Source organism: Phacochoerus africanus, chromosome 10 (genome assembly GCF_016906955.1).
Source record: "Phacochoerus africanus isolate WHEZ1 chromosome 10, ROS_Pafr_v1, whole genome shotgun sequence".
Lineage (NCBI taxonomy): Eukaryota > Metazoa > Chordata > Mammalia > Artiodactyla > Suidae > Phacochoerus > Phacochoerus africanus.
Genome location: NC_062553.1, coordinates 1387968 through 1405352, shown reverse-complemented (window position 1 = coordinate 1405352; position 17385 = coordinate 1387968). Strand labels below are relative to the sequence as shown.

The following is a 17385-nucleotide window of genomic DNA, read 5'->3' as shown; positions in this document are numbered from 1 at the left end:
CCTGTTCTGTTCATTAAAGAAATCATTTCAGAATATATATTCTCTAGGCCATTCAAGAGCTCACACAAAGTACTCAATCTGAATCTATCAAAAAGCAGAAGCTGAAACCTGTTTAGAAATACCTGAGGAGTTCCCATTGTGGCTCAAAGGAAACGAATCCAACTAGTATCCATGAGGATGCGGGTTCGATCCCTGGCCTTGCTCAGTGGGTTACGGATCCAGTGTTGCCGTGAGCTGTGGTGTAGGTCACAGATGCGGCTCGGATCCGCTGTGGTGTAGGCCTGATTGGACCCCCAGCCTGGGGACCTCCATATGCCACAGGTGCAGCCCTTAAAAACACCAGTAAGAAACATCTGTGTTTCCAGCATCCCAGGGCAGGCCCGCCACACATCGTCATTTATTCTAATAATTTACTTCTTTCAAATCTTCTGCAGTATCTCGTGTGAATCCTCCAAAAGTATTTGCTAACAAAGCCATGTGTTGACTTTGTTGCCATTTCGCTTCCCCTGAGGTGTGTCGGCCTTTTGGCTACTCCCTCAAGCCCCCTGAGAGAGCTGGGTTCTGGCCAGGGACCTGGCTTTCAGCTCAGACCAGCACGGCTGGTGCTGCAGACTGGCTTGACGCGCTCCACAGCTGGGGGCTCACACCTGTTCTGGAACTCCTTCTCGGAAGCCCAGCTAGAGAGCTGGTTCCAGCAGCCCTTTCAAAACGCTGTAAGTTCCCGATGCACCAGTCAACACCTGTCTGTGCAAATTAGCCAGAGCTGCTGCGACTCGGCCTCACAGAAGTGTGCGCCTCCGAGCTCCCGCTGTGCTACAGCAAGGTCATGGCCCGGCTGGGCTCTGTGGTGCTGCCCGTTTGCTCCCCAGCTCCAGTGCTGCTGCAGTTGTGGCGAAGGGCACAGACGTGGCTCAGAGTTGCTCCCTGGCCCAGGAACGTCCATATGCCGTGCGTGCAGCCGCAAAAGGGGCTGGGGTGGGAGAAATGCGCATTTCCTCAGGAGTTCATCCTTAGGCTCAGGGGAACTGTACAAAGTATTAGAGAGAGTGGAGGATGACTGGAAATGCCGCTAAAAAAAGGGGCAGAGGTGCTGTTTCTCTTCTGGATGCCTGACTGTGAAGACCAGGTACTTCCTTCTCTAACATCCACGAAAACCACTTGGGGGGAGGGGGTTGTGTTTTTACTATTTTTTTTCTTTTTAGAGCTGGACCTGCAGCATATGGAGGTTCCCAGGCTAGGGATCCAATCAGAGCTGTAGCCGCCGGCCTCCACCACAGCCACAGCCATGCGGGATCCGAGCTGCATCTGCGACCGACACCACAGCTCAGGGAAATGCCAGATGCTTAACCCACTGAGCAGGGCCAGGGATCAGAACCCATGTCCTCGTGGATCCTAGTCAGGTTCCTTTCCACTGAGCCACGACAGGAACGCCAGACATGGCTAGCTAATAATAAAAGTGGATATAACTGCACATTTCAAAGAGTCAGCTAAGAGTCTGCTTGGCTCACTTTGTCTTTTTTTTTTTTTGCCATTTCTTGGGCTGCTCCTGCGGCATATGCAGGTTCCCAGGCTAGGTGTTTAATTGGAGCTGTAGCCACGGGCCTACGCCAGAGCCACAGCAACATGGGATCCGAGCCGCGTCTGCAACCCACACCACAGCTCATGGCAACGCCGGATCCTTAACCCACTGAGCAAGGCCAGGGATTGAACCCGCAACCTCATGGTTCCTAGTCGGATTCTTTAACCACTGAGCCATGACGGGAACTCCCAACTTAGCTCACGTTCTTAAGCTCACTGTGTGGTCAATAAAAAGCTTATGCAGGAGACAGTAGCGGCGCTACCATCAATTTCCTTGTTGTCTCATATGCTTTCATGACGGGCCTTATCTTCAATCCAGGGTTTCTTTTAAGACTCTACCTAATTAAATCAAACAGCAGAAGTCACGTACTTAACCAGCCCCCGCTGACTGCCATAGGCTTCAAGACTCGGAGTAAACACACGGATTCTGATGCCAGATACCTCAGGAATCACGCAAGACTCCAGGCTCTGAAACCAGATCAAGTGAGAGCGTCCGTCTCGATCCTCACACTCCACACCCGCACAGCACAGAGTCTTCCTGGAGGACTCGAGAACAAACACGTTCTCCTGCGGCGCTGGGAGCGTCTGAGCTGCTCCAAGTGCGCCGCTAACGCACTGCACACATTACAGACCCTGCAGCGGGCAATCGGAGGTCCCCGAAAGGGCGTGACCAAGGGACCGACGATCCAAGAATCACAAGTTGTAAAAGACCTTTGAGATTATCCAGCATAATCTTTTTTTTGGGGGGGACACCCCTGCAGATGCAGAAGTTCCTGGGCCAGGGATCAAACCTGTGACAATGCAGGATGCTCAACTGTCTAGGCCACCAGGGAACTCCCTAGCACAATGTTCTTACCTGATGGATGTGTCCAGCGTACAAACACATACAGCTGGCCTGAGAGCTTTAGACAAAAGCTTCTTTTGATAAGTTTTCCAGTAAACAAACCAGTAAACCCAAGAACTATTTTGTAGCTTGGAAAGAAGAGTTTACTTTCAACAGGGACAAGACAAGCTGAGCTCACTTGCCAAAGATGAAGACAAAAAAAGCCGCAATCGTCATTCTAGTGAGAACAGCCACAACGTCAGACTCACTGATCAACCATTTGAGCTCCCAGCTGTGATGGGAACTCTCTCACACCACATGGGAAAGACATCAAGTGTCAGGTCTGAGCTTGAGAGGAAGAAGTGGACACAGACCCTCCTGCATCAAGGCGAGTGCTGCAGGCAAGGGGGTGAGCACGTTCACCAAAGCCGGAGGGAAGGAGACACCACGACAGTGCCACACGTGGAAGGCAGAGAGCCCAGAAGGCCCATAAGCAAGGGCAGTAAAGTAAATAATAAAGCAGTTTCTAAAAAATAAGTAAATGAACAAAAAGGAAAAGGAAGAAAACATCCCGATAAAGCAATGACTGCAACCCAGTCTAACGTCTCTGGCCCAGCTGAGGACAGGCTCCAGGGGAACCCACACGGGCAGCAACAGCCAGGCCTAGCATGGTGACGGCAGTGCTTCCCACACAGACAGCACACGACCCCTCCTGGGAAGGCGCAGCGGTCACTGGGCAAAGAAGGAAGAGAAACGCTACGCAGAAACAGCCCAACAAAGGCACAGAGGTGAGAAGGACGTGGCCCGTCCACGCCGCGCAGGCCCCACCACACAAGCAGAACAACGTGGCTGCCCCAGGGCCAGACAAAGGCGCTGGGACACCAAAGCGGATGGAAGCCAGCTGAGAGCAAGAAACACAAGAGCCTGTCCGTTTGGCCAGAGTCTGGCAGACAAGGTGCGGCAAGAAGAACAAGCAAAGGTGTCATCAAGGAAAAGCCAGGCGAGGTTGTCATAAGACAAAAACGATGGACGTGTCCTTATAAAACAGACACAGCAACGCCCAACACAACGCGGGTAAGGTGCGCCCTCCTCTGGTGCAGGGCCACGGGTCCAGCAGGGCCACCGCAACGACCCGAGGGGCTGCTAAGGTACAGGTTCCAGCCCCGGCCCGGGAGCGTCTCACACTCACACACACCCACACCCCTGACCAAGTGGGGTCACACACACACACACACACCCCTGACCAAGTGGGGTCACACACACACACACACACACACACCCCTGACCAAGTGGGGTCACACACACACACACCCCCGACCAAGTGGGGTCATATACACACACACACACACACACCCCTGACCAAGTGGGGTCACACACACACACACACACACACACCCTGACCAAGTGGGGTCACACTCCCTGACCTAGTGGGGTCACACACACACACACACCCCTGACCAAGTGGGGTCATACACACACACACACACACACCTGACCAAGTGGGGTCACACACACACACACACACACCCCTGACCAAGTGGGGTCACACACCCTGACCAAGTGAGGTCATACACACACACACACACACCCCTGACCAAGTGGGGTCACACACACACACACCCCTGACCAAGTGGGGTCACACACACACACATACCCCTGACCAAGTGGGGTCACACACACACACACACACACACAAACACACCCCTGACCAAGTGGGTCACACACACAACACACACACACACACACACACACCCCTGACCAAGTGGGTTCACACACCCTGACCAAGTGGGGTCACACACACACACACACACACACACACACCCCTGACCAAGTGGGGTCACACACACACACACACACCCTGACCAAGTGGGGTCACACTCCCTGACCTAGTGGGGTCACACACACACACACCCCCCTGACCAAGTGGGGTCACACACACACACACACCCCTGACCAAGTGGGGTCACACACCCTGACCAAGTGAGGTCATACACACACACACACACCCCTGACCAAGTGGGGTCACACACACACACACACCCCTGACCAAGTGGGGTCACACACACACACACACACACAAACACACCCCTGACCAAGTGGGGTCACACACACACACACACACACACACACACCCCTGACCAAGTGGGGTCACACACACACACACACCCCTGACCAAGTGGGGTCACACACCCTGACCAAGTGGGGTCACACACACACACACACACACGCACACCCCCCTGACCAAGTGGGGTCACACACACACACACACACCCCTGACCAAGTGGGGTCACACACACACACACACACACACCCCTGACCAAGTGGGGTCACACACACACACACACACCCCTGACCAAGTGGGGTCATACTCCCTGACCAAGTGGGGTCACACACACACACACACACACACACACCCTGACCAATTGGGGTCACACACGCACACACCCCTGACCAAGTGGGGTCATACATACACACACACATACACACACACACACACACACCCCTGACCAAGTGGGGTCACACACCCTGACCAAGTGGGGTCACACACCCCTACACACACACACCCCTGACCAAGTGGGGTCATACACCCTGACCAAGTGGGGTCACACACACACACACACACACCTGACCAAGTGGGGTCACCACACACACACACCCCTGACCAAGTGGGGTCACACACCCTGACCAAGTGAGGTCATATACACACACACACACACCCCCCTGACCAAGTGGGGTCACATACACACACACACACCCCCTGACCAAGTGGGGTCACACACACACACACACCCCTGACCAAGTGGGGTCACACACACACACACACACACACCCTGACCAAGTGTGTCATACTCCCTGACCTAGTGGGGTCACACACACACACATACACACACCCTGACCAAGTGGGGTCACACACACACACACACACACCCCTGACCAAGTGGGGTCATACACACACACACACACACACACCCCTGACCAAGTGGGGTCATATACACACACACACACACACACACACCCCTGACCAAGTGGGGTCACACACACACACACACACACACCACACCCCTGACCAAGTGGGGTCACACACACACACACACACACCCCTGACCAAGTGGGGTCACACACCCTGACCAAGTGGGGTCACACACACACACACACACACGCGCGCGCACACCCCCCTGACCAAGTGGGGTCACACACACACACACACCTGACCAAGTGGGGTCACACACACACACACACACACCCTGACCAAGTGGGGTCATACATACACACACACACACACACACCCCTGACCAAGTGGGGTCACACACACACACCACACACACACCCTGACCAAGTGGGGTCACACACACCCTGACCAAGTGGGGTCATACATACACACACACACACACCACCCCTGACCAAGTGGGGTCACACACACACACACACCCCTGACCAAGTGGGGTCACACACACACACACACACCCCTGACCAAGTGGGGTCATACACCCTGACCAAGTGGGGTCACACACACACACACACACACACCCTGACCAAGTGGGGTCATACATACACACACACACACACACACACACACACCCCTGACCAAGTGGGGTCACACACCCTGACCAAGTGGGGTCACACACACACACACACACACACACACACCCCTGACCAAGTGGGGTCACACACCCTGACCAAGTGGGGTCACACACCCTGACCAAGTGGGGTCATACACGCACACACACACCCCTGACCAAGTGGGGTCATACACACACACACACACGCGCGCACACCCCCCTGACCAAGTGGGGTCACACACACACACACACACACCCCCCTGACCAAGTGGGGTCACATACACACACACACACCCCTGACCAAGTGGGGTCACACACCACACACACACAAACACACCCCTGACCAAGTGGGGTCACACACACACACACACACACACACACACCCCTGACCAAGTGGGTTCACACACCCTGACCAAGTGGGGTCACACACACACACACACACACACACACCCCTGACCAAGTGGGGTCACACACACACACACACACCCTGACCAAGTGGGGTCACACTCCCTGACCTAGTGGGGTCACACACACACACACCCCCCTGACCAAGTGGGGTCACACACACACACACACACACCCCTGACCAAGTGGGGTCACACACACACACACCCCCGAACAAGTGGGGTCATATATACACACACACACACACCCACCCCTGACCAAGTGGGGTCACACACCCCTGACCAAGTGGGGTCACACACACACACACACCCTGACCAAGTGTGTCATACTCCCTGACCTAGTGGGGTCACACACACACACACACCCTGACCAAGTGGGGTCACACACACACACACACACCCCTGACCAAGTGGGGTCATACACACACACACACACACACCCCTGACCAAGTGGGGTCACACACACACCCCTGACCAAGTGGGGTCACACACACACACACACACACACACACCCCTGACCAAGTGGGGTCATACACACACACACACACACACTCCTGACCTAGTGGGGTCACACACACACACACCCTGACCAAGTGCGGTCATACACCCTGACCAAGTGGGGTCACACATACACACACACACACACTCCTGACCTAGTGGGGTCACACACACACACACACACACACCCTGACCAAGTGCGGTCATACACCCTGACCAAGTGGGGTCATACACACACACACACACACACACACCCTGACCAAGTGGGGTCACACACACACACACACACCCTGACCAAGTGGGGTCTAGTCCAGGAATGCAAAGCTGGTTCAGTATCAACAGATCAATGACGTCACCTACCACAGTGACAGCCTAAAGAAGAAAAAAACATGGTCACACCAACCGATCCAAAAAAGCACTTGACAAATTTTCATACCCGTGAGTAGAAACTTAAAAACTTCCTCATCACGGCAATGGGCATCTGAGGAAAAACTCTCCGGCAGACACACTGTGACAGGCTGGATGCTCCCCCGAAAATCAAGAACAAGGAAATTGTTCTAAAGCCCTATCAAGCGCACGAAAGAAAGAAAGCAAAGGAAGGAAAAGGCACCCAGGGTGGAGGACAAACCAAAAGATTCCCTATTCGCAGACAATATGACGACTCACAGGGAAAACGCCAATGAATCCACAAATCAAAGACGACCAAAGAGAAACACACGCCGTGTTCACAGACTGGAAGAGTCAACAGCAAATACCTCAGCTCCCCGCCAAACTGACCTACAGTTTTAAGGCGATTCAAATTATTGGTTTTTTGGGCATGTGCAAGTTCCCGGGCCAGGGTGGAACCTGTGTCACAGTTACCAGAGCTACTGCAGTGAAATGCCAGATTCTTAACCCTTTGAGCCATGAGGGAACTCCTCAAATTAAATACTAGCATTATTTGTAGACATGGACAAGTTGATTCTAAAATGTATTTAAAAAAAAAAAAAAAAGGGAGTTCCCGGCGTGGCGCAGTGGTTAACGAACCCGACTAGGAACCATGAGGTTGCGGGTTCGGTCCCTGCCCTTGCTCAGTGGGTTGAGGATCCGGCGTTGCCGTGAGCTGTGGTGTAGGTTGCAGACGCGGCTCAGATCCCGCGTTGCTGTGTCTCTGGCGTAGGCCGGTGGCTACAGCTCCCATTCGACCCCTAGCCTGGGAACCCCCATATGCCATGGGAGCGGCCCAAGAAATGGCAAAAAGACAAAAAAACAGAAAACAAAAACAAAACCAAAAAAATGACTAAATACCAAAAACATTTTTTTTAAGTTGGAGAAATCATCTTGGAAGTTTTCACCTGTCGTGTATAGGCAATGGGATAGACCCACAGGTCAACAGAACAGAATCGAGTCCAGAAATAACCCACACAAAAGAGGCATTCCCAGTGTGGCTCAGAGGGTTAAGGACGCAACCAGTGGAGTTCCCGTTGTGGCTCAGTAGGTTCCGAACCAGACTAGTGTGCATGAAGATTCGGGTTCGATCCCTGGCCTCAGTCAGTAGGTTAAGCAGTCAGGGTGGCTGTGGCTGTGGTGTAGGCCAGCAGATGCAGCTCCAATTTGACCCTTAGCCTGGAAACTTCCATATGTTGCAGGTGTGACCCTAAAGAGCAAAAAAATAAAAACCCAACTAGTATCCATGAAGATGCAGATTTGATCCCTGGCCTTGATCCAGCTCTGCTGCAACCGCAGCACAGGTCGCAGATGCGGCTGCGATCCGGCATCGCTGTGCTTGGTGTAGGGTGGCAACTGCAGCTCGATTGAATCCCTAGCCCAGGAACTTCCATATGTCTCAGGTGTGGCCCTAAAAAAAACCCAAAAAACACTCAAGAGTAAAAAAAAAAAAACAGGAGTTCCCACTGTAATGCAGCTTATCTCTGTGGAAGTGCAGGTTTGATCCCCAGCCTGACGCAATGCGTTGCTGCAGCTATGGCCTAGGTCACAGCAGCAGCTTGGGTCTGACCCCTCGCCAGGGAACTTCCATACGCCATGGGAGCAGCCAGAAATTAACAAATAAATAAATAAGCGGAGTCTCAAACACTTCACCCAAGAGGATACAAGAATGGCAACATATGTTAAGTGTTCGATATCAGCAGTCATTAGGGAAATGTAACTTAAAACCACAATGCCACTACACATCTACTTATTAAAATGGTTAAAATAAAATCTACTGACAATATGGATGTTAGCTTGGACGCAGGGCAACTAATTGTCATCACTGCTGGTGGAAGGTCAAAATGGTACAGCCATTCCGAAACACAGCTTGGCAACTTCCTATAACATTCTCTCATGACCCTGTTCCGGCTCCTTGGTATTTACCCCCGAGAACTGAACATTTACTTTCACACAAAACCCTATACACAATTGTTTACGGAAGCCCTATTTATCATCATCAAAACCTCAACATGCACCGATGGGAGAACAGGTAGTTGTGCTAAATCCATACAAAGGAATACTGCAAGCTTCGGCACAGGTCTTGACGTGGCAGTAAAAAGCAGCCACTGATACCTGCAACAACAAGGACGAAGCCCAGTGTGACTACAGGTGAAAGGAACCAGCCTCCCAAAGTTTCATACTGGAGTTCCCGTTGTGGCGCAGCAGAAACGAACCTGACTAGGATCCATGAGGACGCAGGTCTGAACCCTGGCCTTGCTCAGCAGGTCAAGGATCTGGAGTTGCCATGAGCTGTGGTATAGGCAGCAGAGGCGGCTAGGATCTGGTATTCCCGTGGCCGTAGCATAGGCCAGCGGCTACGGCTCCAATTCGACCCCTAGACTGGGAACCTCCATATGCCTCGGGTGCAGGCCTCAAAAAAAAAAAAGATTTAAAGAAGTTACACACCATATGACTCCATTTATATGACTTCTCCCAAAGACAAAAATCACAGCAAGGAAGTCCTGGCTGTCCAGAGTTAAGGGTGGTGGAGAGCGTGACTGCCCAGGAACAGCAAGAAGGAGCTTTTCTGGGTGCGGGAACTGCTCTGTGTCCTGACTGTGACGTGGCAGTGAATACACGAATCTACATCCACATTAAAGTTCAAACGACCCTACAATAAAAATGTGCCTATGTTTTACCACCGTGTTAATTTTTTTAATTAGCATATAATAAAACCACTTAGAAAAACTCTCAGGCAGTATCCTCTAAAGTCAGACCACATGAATTGTCAGCAATTTCACTTCAGGTATATACTCAAGAAAAAGAAGCACTTTTTTGTTCCTTTTTAGGGTCGCACCTGCTGCGTGTGTCCTGGGCTAGGGATCCAATCAGAGCTGCAGCTGCTGCCTATACCACAGCCACGGCAATGTGGGATCTGAGCCTCGTCTGTGACCTACACCACAGCTCACAGGAACCCTCAGAGGATCCTTAACCCACTGAGAGAGGCTAGGGATCGAACCTGCATCCTCATGAATACTGCTAGTCGGGTTCGTAAGCTGCTGAGCCACAGCAGGAACTCCCCAAAAGGAGCACTCTTATCCGCCAAAACCCACATACAGGAACGTGCCTACCAGCTTGATTCACATCAGTCATAAAATAAGCCAAACCTCCACCAGTATTAGAGTGGCTAAGCTGTGGAATATCCACGCCACGGAAAGCTGTACGCCATGAAAAAGAACGATGAACTGACACATCAACCACACAGACGCACCTCCAACACAACACCGAGCCAGCGGGCACTAGCTAGCCCAGGGCGCTGCTGTGCGACATCAAGAAACCAAGCAAGACAGGAGTTCCCGGCATGAACGAATACGACGAGGAACCGTGACGGTGCGGGTTCCATCCCTGCCGTGAGCTGTGGTGTAGGTCGCAGATGCGGCTCAGATCTGGCGTGGCTGTGGCTGTGGCTGTGGCGGAGGCCGGCGGCTGCAGCTCCGATTGGACCCCTAGCCTGGGAACCTCCACATGCCGCAGGAGCGGCCCTAGAAAAAGTAAAAAAAAAAAAAAAAAAAAAAAAAAAAACGGAAAGAAAACAAGCAAAACATGAGAACAGCGGTGGGGAGGCCAACAAGGGAACAAGGGCACCTTCGAGGGCCCGGGAAACTCTTCTTCTAACCTCTGTAGCTGAGACACTGGTTTCACGGGCGCCCAGAAAGACACACAGATCACGGCTCTCGGCAGCAGCACCCCACTGTTAACCTTGGCTAAAGCACACGAGGTCCTAGGTCTTCGCTCAACCTCCCTCCTCAGGTCACGAAGGCAAATGTGGACTAGAGAGAGTCAAGACGGAACCTCATTTCATCGTGGCAGCTACGTCCACAACACAGGGAAGGCCTCCAAGTGCACGCCGGTGTACCCCCAAATCCCGAATCACACCACCTGATCACAAATACTGACGTTAAACATTAATGTCATCTCCTTCTTCCCACCTTTTCTGCAACGAAAAAGGATTATGTTACTACAAATGCTCCCTACACTACACGTTTTTTCTGACTTTAAAACTGTAACATCACTGGGTTTGTTTGTTTGTTTGTTTGTTTGCTTTTTAGGGCCACAACTGGGCGGCATATGGAGGTTCCCAGGCTAGGAGTCAAATTGGAGCTGTAGCTGCCAGCCTATGCCATGGCCACAGCCGCATCTGATCGGAGCCGAATCTGTGACCTACACCACAACTCACGGCAACGCCGGATCCTTAACCCACCGAGTGAGGCCAGGGATCAAACTTGCATCCTCATGGTTCCCAGTCGGATTTGTTTCCACTGAGCCACGACGGGAGCTCCAACATCACTGTCTGATTTGTACTTTGGTTCCTACCCCAATGCCTTTCTTTTATAACCCTCTGAAGCATTACAAAAACAGTCTTCAATTCCCATTTGAGCCCTGCATAAGTGCAAAATTTATGTAATTTGACATCCCGACACCTAACAACACTGGTCAATTTCCACAAGGCAGAAATGCTGGTGAGTAATACATGCATGAGGCCTACCGCACACCTATTCTCCTAACGCTCACCTACTCAAATACGGAATTCTGATGACACAGCTTCTCTTGTTTTGTGTAAATCCCTAAATGCCTAACTGCTAAAAGGTGGGAGAAGTTCCCTTGCGGTGTGGCTAAGGACTGGCACTGCCACTGCAACGGCTCAGGTTGCTGCTGTGGCACGGGTTGGATCCCTGATCCAGGAACTTCGACGTGCCCCAGGCACAGCCGAAGAAAACAAAGGTGAGAAAAGTCATTAGTTTTATTCGAAAGAGAAAAACGTTGGTGCCATCAGGTTGAAAAAATACCATTCACCTTCTTGCTGCACAAGTAACGTTCCTCGTAGAAAAGTCTTAAAGCCTGAGGCACGTGTGGCGAGGACAAAAGAGCGCCCTCCGGATTTCTACCGCGAGGCATGTGGACGTGTGCCTGGTCAGACCTCCCCACGCAAATACACACACACACACGCACACAGAGTTCCCAAAACCGGATCCTCACAGAGACCGTTTTCTATTCTGGAGGCTTCCCTCTTCACACATCATGAACACCATGGAAGTTACACTTAGACACAGAAAGGCAGAACAGCGAGACACCTTCATGGTACTGCACCTACCAGCTTTTCATTCCGGGGCTAAGCCTCTCCTGCCACATTCGAGCAGACCACCACACTAGGCTGCTAGAGCGAGACTTGCCTGAGACGCACGCCATCCTTTCAACCGCACCCCTGGAGTGGAAGAGGCTTCATCAATAGCATCCTGCAGCAGAGACCTAATAGAGCAAGCCAGGCTGGCTTCCTGAAAGTAATGAATCAGGCACACACACAGCACTGGCTGCCACTAGGCACTGTGTAAGCACTCTGTGGCCACTACTTGTTTCTCACAAGAAGCCCGGGAGCTGGGTACCACACCGCCTAGAAAACCCAGGCCGTGATGTCGTGCCTGACGGCGCAGCGCCTATCAAGTGCATGTCCCCCAAGCTGTGGATTCCAGAGTCTTGTTGTGAGTCAGACTCTACAAGCTAAGTCATGTTGTCCTACCTACTCTACCGGGCTCTTATCTTTACGGAAGCTGCCTACATGCACAAGTGCCCTTTGCAGCCGTCTCACTGAAGACAGTCCAGGTCTGAGGCTCAACGCTGTGCCCAACGCCCTGGGCAGTGGGGCCAACAGACCCCTGGGGAGAATCAAGACAGTCCTTCCACATTGACACCTTCTGCCCTGACGATCTATGTCAAACACAGAGGACTCCATCCAAGAACCACAAGCCTCTGCGCAAAACGCAGGGCCAGAACCCATTCACTGTTACTCGGAGACAAACACTGTTTAAGGCGCTGGATCTGCACCAAATAAGGTGTCCCAAAGAGCTGTCATCGTGGGGAAATAATTGAGAGGTTTCAGAATCACACCAAGAACATCTGTAATTGGTGTCACCTTGTTATCATGAACAGGTTTTTCCTTTTGATTTTCAGGGCCACACCTGAAGCACATGGAGGTTCCCAGGCTAGGGGTCGAATCGGAGCTGTAGCCGCTAGCCTACGCCACAGCCACAGCCACACAGGATCCAAACCTTGTCTGCGACCTACACACAGCTCTCAGCAACATCGTGTCCTTAACCCACTGAGCAGGGCCAGGGATCGCATCTACAACCTCGCGGTCCCTAGTCAGATTCGTTTCCACCGCACCACAATGAGAGCTCCCCATAAAGAGTGTTTTTAATGCACTATTATTAAAACACTGTGAAGAGGAGTTCCCATTGTGGCTCAGTGGTTAACGAATCCAACAAGCATCCATGAGGATGAGGGTTCCATCCCTGGCCTCGATCACTGGGTTAAGGATCCAGTGTTGCCATGAGCTATGGTGTAGGTCGGAGATGCAGCCTAGTTGCTGTGGCTGGGGTGTAGGCTGGCAGTTACAGCTCCAATTCAACCCTTAGCCTGGGAACCTCCATATGCCCCGGGTGCAATCCTAAAAAGACAAGAACAAACAAAAAACAAAAACACTCTGTGAAGAAATTTTGAAACATAAAACATGGCTTTAAAACTTTAAGATATAGTAAAAGAGAATGTTTTTAAAGGTGCAAGTCACAACTTAACAGTATGTAATAATTCTGTTTACTACAACCATCACTTTATTAATGAACAGAAAAGAAAATATCAGAAAGTATCGAAATGTTGTTTTGTGACACCTGCGACCTGTGTGTGTGCCCTCGCAGGTGTCTGTGCGTGTGCCCTCGCAGGTGTCTGTGCGTGCCCTCGCAGGTGGCTGTGTGTGTGCCCTCGCAGGTGTCTGTGTGTGTGCCCTCGCAGGTGTCTGTGCGTGCCCAGGGTGAGAAGGAACAAGTCTTAATCTATTTTTTATCTTATAGTGGATCATGGCCAAAAACTCCGCATTTGTTAAGTTTAACAGAAAAAGACAGTCCTGTCAAAAATAATACTAGGCATACGGTCATCTGAGTTTGAAAAGCATGATCAGAATAGCACTAGGAGTTCCTGTCATGGCACAGCGGAAACAAATCCGACTAGGAACCATAGGTTGCAGGTTCAATCCCTGGCCTCGCTCAGTGGGTTGAGCATCTGGCATTGCCGGGAGCTGTGGTGTAGGTCGCAGACAAGGCTCAGATCTGGTGCTGCTGTGGCTGTGGCGGAGGCCAGCAGCTGCAGCTCTGATTTGACCCCTGGCCTGGGAACCTCCATATGCTGCAGGTGTGGCAAAAGAACAGTAACTAAAAGAGGAGTTCCCTGGGGGTCTGGTCTCCGCACCTTCACCACCTGTGGCCAGGGTCTGACCTCTGGTCTGGGAACTGAGATCCCATATCAAGCTGCTACACACGGCCAAGCCAACAAACAATAAAAACTAACTAAAAGGTTATTTTAGCTAAATATCGCAAAATAAGTGAGAATTATCAAAGCCTGAAATAATGGTATGAAAGGCCAGTGAAAGAATTTTTATTGCACCACCACCCTGCTTTCATTAAATCAACAGAAGTAGGTGTATTTTACATCCAGGTACAGCCAAGATTGTCAACGTTTTTGTAAAAGACCTGCTTGGGCAGACGTCCCACCCTCCCCTCTCCTCCTCTCCTGCAGTAAACACTGCCCTTAATTTCACTCCACTGATGCAAAGCCACAAGCCTCATTCTGGATCCTCAGAACTCCACCTGTTTCGCTCTCTAGTGTACTGAGGAACGGTAATCTCCGGAGACCGTGAGGTCAAGGGCTCTGACCCAGGATCCAAAACAAATCCGACAGTACAATCTAAGAAAGCTCCAACTGCAGAGAGCACTCAAGATACTTTAAGCGACGACTAAAGCATACACACACCTTGCTGCAAGTTCATACAAGAGCATACGCATCAGAGAGCTATGCCACATGCAACGATTTCCTATGCACTCTCCCTGCACACCACTCCAACACAGTATTTATAATCTTGCATAAAACAACTACTGTCTTGGAAGTGGGCGCACAAATAAACACTCCTGATGAGGCTTTTGTCTGTTGCCTGTTGTTACTGTTGCAAACGTCTTTACCTAACAGTTCCCACTAGACAACTCTGGAAAAAAATCCATTCTCTTTTAGGACACAACTCAACGGGTAGAAATGACTGCCAACGGCATACCCACGACCCAGTACTGCGTCTTGGAAAGTGCTGGGACCAGGAGAGGAATAAAAGTGGCAGCAATCCACAACTGACAGAGGCAGTGTGTGCCAGCTGCCTTCAAAAGTAAAACAGAAAAAATTCCTATTCAAATGCCTTAAGTTCAAGCCCTACATAACAGGCCTGAGTAACCAGACCACCAATTACCTCTAAAAAACTTTTAAAAGGCAGAGGATGAGGAGCCAGGGCCACCACCTCCAGAAGACTGCCAGGTGTCTCTCCCATGACCACACTGGAGAAGAAAAAGAAAACTTCCAGGAGACACTTTCCCGAGACCATTCGCAAGGGCGTGGAGGAGGTGGGCCCCGCCAGGGAAGCCCCGCTCGTCACCTGACTCCCAGTTCTTCGGGAACGGCACCCGAGCAATCTCAAGGACGAGCTCCGCGCCGGGCGACGCGGCACCACCCCCGGGCCCGTGACAGCGCCGCGCAGGTGGGCAGGCGGCGCCGCGCTCCTGGAGATGCGGCACCTGGCGCGCGGCAGCCCAGCCCCAGGCTCGGCGCGCCTCCCACCGGGGCCCGCCGTGCCCGCGGGAGGCTGTCAGGGCGCGAGCGGACCGCGGCCCCCGCCCCGCGCCCGTTACCGCGCCCTCCGCCCGCCCCCGCTTACCTCGAAGTAGCCTCCGGGGGCGGCGCCGCCCGCGCCCGCGCCGAGGGGCCCGTTGGCCGCCGCCGCGCCGCCCGGGGCCGCCAGGCCCGTGGCCTGGGAGCCGCGCAGCGCCGCCGCCGGCGCCGGCCTTGCCGCTGCCCGCGCCGCCGTTGCCCCCGCCCGAGCCGCCGCCGCCGCCGCCCCGCTTGTTCTTCCGGCGCTTGGCCCCGCGCTTAGCGTCGGCCGGGCTCATGGCGGGAGGGCGGCGGGCGGGGAGGGCGCGGAGCGGGCGCGGGGCCGCGGGCGGCGGCGGAGGGCGGGGAAGGCGGGGAGGCTGAGGCGGCGGCGGGGCGCTCCGGCCGGCCGCGGGCGGGGGGCGCTGCGCGGGGTCGCCTCCGGGCGGGGAGGGCCGGGCGGGCGGGAGCTGCGGGGCGGCCGCTGGACGGGAGCAACGGCGAGTCCACCGGGCCCGGCGCCGCCGCTGACCAGAGTTAGAGTCCAATATGGCGGACACAAGGGGAAAGGGATCCCAGTTTACGTCGGGGGAGGGGGAAGGAGCGGCGGGGAGGGGGAGGGGTATGGGCGCCCTCCCCCCCCCCCGCCTTACTCCGCCCTCCGAGCGCCGCTCCCCCTCTGCCGCGCCCTCCCCTCCCGCCGTTAACGTGCGCCGGAGCGCAAAGCACGCCGGGACTTGGAGTCCACGCGTCAGCGCCGCCGCTAGGGGTGCCCGGCGGAGGGACGACGATTCCCGTCAGGCCGCGCGCGGTCGAGCGCCCAGACGCTGCGAGGGGCTGCGGCGGGGGAGCTGGAGGCGGCGGTGGCGTCACCGCGCGGTCGAGCTGCAAGCTCCGCCCACTCCGCAGGTCCTTCTGGGACTTGTAGTTGGGCGGAGAGGCCTGGCCAGCACAGGGCTGCGTCGCCCTCAGTAGGCGAACTACAAGGCTGGTGGCGAGGAGTTCCGCCTCTTTGACAGGCTCCCAGACGCCCCCGCGCCCCGCGCCTCTGCCGCGGGGTCTGCAGGCCTGGCCGGCCTGGCTTTCGGGACGCGCCGGGCGGGTAGCCCCGGATCTGACCCTCCAAGAAAGGCCCGGTGACCTTGGCCCGGCTGTGGGTTCGAATCCGCATTCCCAACTGACTGGCTATGTGACCTTGGGTCGGGCCCGTCGCCCGAGCCCAGGTGACTCAATGGGACGAGAATAACCCGCCTCCGTGGGCTGGGCGAGTTCCGGAGGGCGTCTGGAAAGCGCTGGACCCGGCGGCGGTCGGTCGGGGTCCGCTCTGGGCCGGGGGACCGCCGCGAACCGGCAGACCTGGCGGTTAGCTTAGAACCCCCGG

At 53.9% G+C, this 17385-nt stretch overlaps 1 protein-coding gene across 3 annotated transcripts in view; it reads right to left on the bottom strand.

Moving 5' to 3' along the window:
* Positions 1-16116, bottom strand: part of FAM193A (family with sequence similarity 193 member A) — a 138041-nt gene extending 121925 nt beyond the window's left edge. For 2 of the 3 annotated variants that reach the window (XM_047799326.1, XM_047799327.1), the window contains exon 1: positions 16072-16116. The gene's annotated coding sequence lies outside the window, so the exon portion shown is untranslated. The remainder of the gene's footprint in view (positions 1-16071) is intronic. The other variant, XM_047799328.1, reaches the window with a different exon arrangement.
* Between the last annotated feature and the right edge of the window lie 1269 nt (positions 16117-17385).